We start from the raw sequence: 7828 nt of genomic DNA, 5'->3' as shown, positions 1-7828 counted from the left end.
TAAGGATTTCTATGGACATAAACTAGATGGCCAGCAGCTTTGGAGGATGCTTGTTCCCTGTTAGAGTCCAATGAAGCTCCCCTGCCTTGGCCTAGCTCCACAGTCCGTCTCAGCACATGAGGCCACATGTAGGATATGCAACCTATGTTTCATGATATTATTTTTCTGCCAATAACTGCAGCAATTCACTAATCCAGATTTTGTACCAAAACATGCAAAGAGCCCGTTATTCCCAGACAGACAGCACACTCCACCCGCGCAGGAGTGTGAGCATCTCTCGCTCACTCACGCCCTCACACAATGCCAAATACATTTAATGGACCGCCTCCAAGTAATGCTGTGCCCTATTATGCCCTATTTGTCTGGTTTAGTTGCGTGCACCATTTTACTACAGCTGACTAGGTTTCTCACCCGCACCCTGACTGTGACTGTCCTAGCAAATATTTTGACAATTTCACGATATGCCAGGCATCACAGCAGTCACACCCGGTCACGTTTGCCCATCCCCTCCCCACCCAGTTTTTCTCCCAACGATCCCATTTTGTGAACTGAAACAGTTATGCCATGGCCGCTGTAAACATAGCTTTAGGATAACTGATGAAATTAAATGCATTGTCATTTGTCGGGAAATGTTTTTCTCTGAAAAAATTAAACTTTGTGAAAAGGTCAATAGATGCTTTGACAATAATAAACACAAACACATTGATGTTTTGGCTCAATACTCTATAGTGTCTTTTTGTTTTATTTTGTTTGGTAAGACCGCATTTTGTCATTGTTGTGGAATGACCTGTGGCGTGGCTTACTATTTAAATAAAGTGAGAGCAAAATGTAACTTGACTTTAATACAGTGAAGAAAATAATTATTTGAACACCATACTTTATTGCAAGTTCTTCAATTACAAATCATGCGGGGGTGTGAAATTTTCATCGTAATTGGCTGTCCACTGTGAGAGAGATCATCTAAATACAAAATCCAGAAATCACAATGTATGATTTTTTAATGATTCGTTTGTGTGATACAGGTGCAAATAAGTATTTTAACACCTGAGAAAACCAATGTTAATATTTGGTACAGTTGCCTTTGTTTGCAATTACCGAGGTCAAACGTTTCCTGCGGTTGTTGACCAGGTCTGCACACACTGCAGGAGGGATTTTGGCCCACTCCTTCGCACAGATCTTCTCTAGATCAGACAGGTTTCTGGGCTGGTTTCTCACTGAGAAACACAGAGTTTCAACTCCCTTCAAAGATTTTATCTTAGGTTCAGGTCTGGAGACTGGCGAGGCCACGGCAGAACCTCGATATGCTTCTTACGGAGCCACTCCTTGGTTTTCCTGGCTGAGTGCTTGGGGTCATTGTCATGTTGAAAGACACAGCCACGACCCAATGCTGTGGCAGAGCGAAAGAGATTGTTCCCCAATATCTAACGATACATGGCCGCGTTCATCCTCTCCATATTACAGTGCAGTCCCATGAGCAGAAAAACACCCCATGAGGTGATATCTTGCCTGGGGCTCCACTCCGATTGAGATTGACAATCATGTTTAGCGTCTTTCATTTTCTAATGTTTGGTCCAACAGTGGACCTTTTTTCACCAAGCTGCTTGGCAATTTCTCTATTGCCCTTTCCAGCCATGTGGAGTTGTACAGTTTTTTGTCTCTTTGAACAGCTCTTTGATCTTGGCCATATTACAAGTTTGAGTCTTACTGATTGTATGGGGTGGACAGGTGTCTTTATTTAGCTAACGACCTCACACAAGTGCATCTGATTCACAATAATACATGGAGTGGAGGTGGACTTTAAAAAGGCGGACTAACAGGTCTTTGAGGGGCAGAATTCTAGCTCATAGACTTATTTGCAGCTGTATCACACAAATAAATCGTTAAAAAAATCATACTTTGTGATTTCTGGATTTTTTTTTTTTAGATTATCTCTCTCACAGTGGACACGGACCTACGATGAATATTTAGCCCCTAACCCCTCCATGATTTCTAAATGGGAGAACTTATAATATAGTAGGGTGTACAAATACTTGTTTTCTTCACTCTTGAAAGCATGCTGTAAATACACGGATGGAGTTGTGTGTGTGTGTGTGTGTGTGTGTGTGTGTGTGTGTGTGTGTGTGTGTGTGGTGTGTGTGTGGTGTGTGGTGTGTGTGTGTGTGTGTGCGTGCGTGCGTGCGTGTCCATGCACATGTGTGTCTAAGGGGTGTGATAGAATTTGATGAGATATGAATCTTCTTGAACACAGGTGAAATGAGATCACAGATTCAAAAGTGAGTGAGTGGGGCGTTCAGTCTAAATCTTATGTGTAGCTGTGTCTTGTCATCTGAATTTGTACAAGGATGTTTAACTATTGACTCAAGATTAGCCTTCATGATATCTGAAGACATGTTCGCGTAGGAGTCAATAAATATGCATTACAGCATAAAACAAGATTGAGGTGGGGGGGAAGATTGATGACAAAGAGCCTGGAGGCAAAAGTAGCCCACTTGCATTTTTTTTTTGTCTGTGTGTGACATATACCAGTTTCTATGACATTTTGAACAGCACCCATACCATTTTTTTTTTTTTTTTTCAAATTCAACATGGGCCACTCTCTGATATAGTTCTGGATTCGATAGACAGGTGATGTTTTTTTTTTTTTTTTTTAAAGAAACCACGCAAATAAACTGCCATGTTACATTGCCCGCTGACCTCTCCGTAACTGAAGTATGTAAGTAATAGTAGTTATACCCATGTGTTGCGTTTTGTTATTCGGGATTAAAAATAAAAGATTGTTTTCTGTTGTGTGTTGTGCCTGCTGCAGAGAGTAACTTATAGAGGTTGCTTTTCCATTTAATAGAGTGTGGTGTTTACATAATTCACCCGCGGGACCTCGAGTTGGGGTGCGGGGTTCCACACGGACTCTTTTTGTTGTTGCGCGTCCGGAGTAAAAGGAGTTCCCGCCGTTATGGGAGTAGTGTTTTGATGTTGAACAATAAAACAAGTTTTGTTCCTGTGTCCGACACTCCGCCTCCGACTCCTTTACTCCGGCGCTACAAGAGCATAATTGTGGTAGTGAGTACGTTAAACTTCAACTCATTTCCAAATTAAGTTTCGAACATGTGCATGTTGACCGCGTAACAGAGTCTGGCCGAGTGATGCCAAACGCACACAGGGCGGTGCCGAGACAGGCCACTGCCCACTTCGGGTTAACCAGGCAGTCATAATGTGAGCATGGACATTTGTGAGTGCTTCTCAAGATTTTTTTCCCCCAGCATTTTCTTTGCTATGGACCCAAAGAAAGACAGCATTACTACCTGCAGCAAAGGAAAAAGGAAAGTTGTGGGAACTACAGTGGATTCAAGGAAGGAGATAATCGCTAAATGTGAAAATGCGTTGCGTGCTTGTTACGCCTTTTGCTAATCAGTATCTCATGGCTAAGTCGACTATTTCAAATATCCAAAAGAATACAAATGTAATAAAAAAAAGCAGCTAGTGTTGCCAACGGAATGGCTAGCATTACAAAGTAAAGGCTACAAGCAATAGAGGAAATGTTACTGGAGAATTGACCCCTCCGTGGATATTGCGCAATCCGCGTCACTGACCAATCAGAGGCCAGAGATCTGCATAAACCAAAGCCCGTTTTTGCTCCCGCCATTTTCTCTGACAACATTGCATGGTCCAGTACAGGTTTAGTTAGCGTTTTATCGCGTATCTGGGTTATTTAACAAAAAATATGGTTAAGAGGTGTAGTCACGGACTTTGTAATAGTGACGACAGGTATCCTGAAAGGCTAGTTGGTGGAGTTCAATTCGTACCCTTTCCAAAACCGAAGACCCAGTACGAAAAATGCCTTCGATGGATCAAACTTTGTGGAAGACCGCATCATCAACTAAACACATATGTTTGCACGAAGGTATGCCCTATATTTGATTTTCAATACATGTCTCGTATAAATGAATGGGACGTTCTCCGCTAGCATAACACTGCTGCGTGTGAACGATTGACACACTTATTCTTTGTTGAGCGATATTTAGCGATGATCGGACTGCACAAACGTATTGATTTCTTGCTGGCTCCCGACCGAAGCTTAACCAGACTGTGTTTGCACAAAGATATGCCCTAAATTTGATATTTTATACACGTCTTGTCTAAATGAATGAGACGTTCTCCGCTAGCATAACATTGCTACGTGTGAATGATTGAATGAAATCAGAAGCATGGCGTCTCTCTCAGTTAAGAATGTATTGTATTTAGAATCTATAATATATCGTTGATTTGAATGAAATCAGAAGCATAGGGTCTGTCTCAGTTCAGAATGTATTGTATTGTATTTGCCATTTTTACTGTTTGTCTTACGTCAGCGCACGTGGCGTGACGTCACTTCAGGAGGCGTGGTTAAGTGCCCTGTACGAAGGGGTCAATTGCCCGACAAAAATCATGTAGGGGTGACTTCGACACTTCCTCATTCCCTCTTGAGTCTCTCCACTTTCATCCACTGATTCCTTTGGAGCACGACCAAAAAGGCAAATGATACATGTTTTTTTTCTTCAGGTTTATGCATTTTTGTTTAAATACAGGGTATACAGGGTTCCCTCGCTACTTCATGCTTCACTTTTTGCGGTTTCAGTGCTTTGGAGGTTTTTATTAATCAAAAAGAATAAAAGCATGAAAAATACAGCCAGATTGACATATTGCGGAATGACACTTTGATACAAGGCATGTGATTGGTTCCCAGCGCGACATCAACCATTGAGGGCACGAGTGCCTTAATCCCGTGATCTGATTTGTTGCGCATCATCGAAGCCTCACCCAGTAACTTCCCTTGTCCCACCCATTTCCTTGTTGTGTGCGTTGTCTTGCCCATACTGTTGACCGTCTCGCATATGTACTGTATCTTAGTGTTGTGTTTGTGAGAACTTTTTTTTTAAACGATAATTTTTTTTTTTTATGTAGTTACAATACCACCTCAGCGTTGTGCCCCAGGGAAGACTTCCTCCGCGGCGCCCAAAAAGTGGTAACACCACGGGCACTTTTATCCTGTTAGGGATCCAGCAGGAGGAATCAACCACTTTGAGCAGAAAAAGGCACAGGCACTGTGGTACCTACTGGGATGCCTTCCAGGGCTCTCCTTGTTGGACCCTGCATTTTGATTCTCCCCCTTGAGGACAAGTCTTTTTGGCCTTCAAAGGCTGGTTCGAAAATTTCAAAAAAGATACAGCCTCTGAAACGTGCCTCTGTATGGTGCTGCTTGTCGTTAGGTGGAAGAGTTTTGTGATGTCATCCGTGAGGGATGGTGAGAGCAAGTTTTTAACATGGATGAAATAGGCCTTTTTTGTTCCACCGTCTCTAATCCGTACATCATGGCTGGCCTCACCACTGCTTCATAAACTTTGCCCTTGATCCTGGCAGTGGCTCTTCTGTCACATAACACACCTGACACCTTCTTTCATCCATTCTGTCCTGCTTGGACCCATTTCTTCACTTCCTTAAAACACTGCTATGGATTGTTGACCCCAAGTATTCAAAGTACTCAACCCCTCACTATCTTTTTTGAAGAATAGCTGAATCAAATATTATCCTTCACTTGTAATTTGAATACTAGTTAGTCCGTCATCGTTTTGCTGTGTATACTACATACACTACTATGATGAAGTACAACATTTATATGGTTTCACAGTCATCAGGCCCTCTGAGCAAAACTCCACCAGTAATGTAGTGTTAGACATGAATGAGTTTGAAACATCTGCCTTAGATCGGTCAGAATATAATGTATATGATAATATGATATGTTGTATAATATTTGTTAGCCTTTCAAAAATGTTAACATGAGGGGAATGGTTCTCCTTGCACCCCCCCCCCCCCTTTTTTTGTCCCCGTGTTACACTGGCACTGCTTCGCACACTGGTTCACACCTGTCTTTTAGTTGCTATTTAAAGATGTAAAAATCCATTCATCCATCATCCATTTTCTATCCCGCTTATCCTCACTAGAGCTCTGGCGCCTATTCCAGCAACTGCGGGAAGGAGACAGTTTACAAGCTGATCTGGTTGCCAGCCAATCATATAAACAAACAACCATTCACACTCACATTCACGCCTACAGGCAATTTAGAGTCCTCAATTAACCTACCATTGGATGTGGGAGGAAAGGAAAGGACTACTGGGAGATAACCCACGCAGGGATCGGAGGAACAATCAAACTCCACACAGGCGAGGCTGGTATTTGAACTTCAGTCCTCAGAACTGTGTGGCAGATGTGCTAACCAGTTCCCACTCTGCTGCCATTTAAAAACAACAGTCAAGCCCAAATCATCTCAGGTTTGACAAATCACTTGAGCATGCTGAATTCACCTACAGTATTTGCATGTACTCCTCCCACAATGCACAAATTTGGTAATCCCAATGCTATCTTAGTTGCTTCCTTTTACCATTTAATCCTCCACGTGTTTGTATGAGCAATCAAATTTGCACCAGTTTTTGTACTTGTAAACCTTCAGTATGTCAGGCCCTGGGAGTTGTTCAGTTGCCTAAACATTCAAGTTCCTAATTTATGTTTAGGTGAGGAAAGTACGGTGTCGATTCCCTTTTACTTAAAAAGGATCATCTCGCTGGTCCATAACAAGCCACTTAACCTGTAGTGGACTTAGGTTAATACAGTACATGAGTGTGAAAGTTAATTTAGTAACGTTCACTGCAAAGTACTTTTTTTTTCTTTTAGTATAAATAACCTTCAAGGAACAGACTTGCACTGTCAGAGATGTTTTAGCTCTTATGGTGGTTTCCAAGGTTACCTCATGGCATGCACTGTGAGGGGAGAGTTTTACTCCCCATTTGAGAAGACGATCACACACACAAAAAAAAAAAAACATCACTCTCGGCAGGACGGAGAGAGAAACGAATTCTCTAAACTGATGCTTGGAGTGAGGTTAGTTTTCTCTGGGGAAAATCTTAAATTCTGAGTAAACTCGTGTCATGTCCTCACTACCCAAGATTATAATTGCATTATATTTTAGGGTTATTAGGGTACACTGTTGTTGGGCAAATCCACAGCTGTTCCACTGGAGGCCAACAACATTCAAAATAAATAAATTAATAATTAGAGCATCTTCTCCAGCTCTGTTTCAAATAAATGGACACTTAAGATATAAGATGCCATTTTGCTTGTTAAAATTGGTGCAGAATGGCATTTTACATAAAGGCACCACACAAAACAAACAAACAATAAAAAAGCATTCCGATAGCTCAAATATACTGTGGGCTTTGATAGAGAGTTAGCATGTCAAAGAGTCAATCTCAATCAGAATCTGCATTGTCTGTCCAAGATGAAAACCCCTCCTCTATCAGGAGAAACTGGAAAGGGATGCGTTGTTCAACTATTTGGCTATAGATGGATTAGATTGTTAGATTAAATCTGAAAACCTTCTGCTTCAGTAAAGCCAGACCCAATGGATGTTATATCTAATGCTGTCCATACTTTAAATGTGACAATGTAACAAACAAATCATGCATGTGACAAATGTGTGACCAACTCTCGGGTGGAATGTTTAATTAAGCAGTAATTAGATCTTCATTTCCACCTGAAGAGAGCCACTGAGGGGCAGCTACGATCAGCCAGTCATACAAGGCGTCAGTGCCTTGCTAGCGGCCACAAAAGTGGACTGCACTAATTGCAGAGCAGAGTGCAGAAGAAACAATTAGCTTTTCATTTTCTATGAGTGGCTGAGAAAGAAAAGCGCTGAACATAAGATCAGTGCACTCAAACTGGATTAAAAAGATGAGAGACCACAATCCACAATAAAACTGATATTAAACACCATTCTTGACAGTTAAACAAAATTTACTCT

Source organism: Syngnathoides biaculeatus, chromosome 3 (assembly GCF_019802595.1).
Source record: "Syngnathoides biaculeatus isolate LvHL_M chromosome 3, ASM1980259v1, whole genome shotgun sequence".
NCBI classification, from domain to species: domain Eukaryota; kingdom Metazoa; phylum Chordata; class Actinopteri; order Syngnathiformes; family Syngnathidae; genus Syngnathoides; species Syngnathoides biaculeatus.
The sequence above is the reverse complement of the archived record's forward strand: the minus strand, read 5'-3'. Positions refer to the sequence as shown.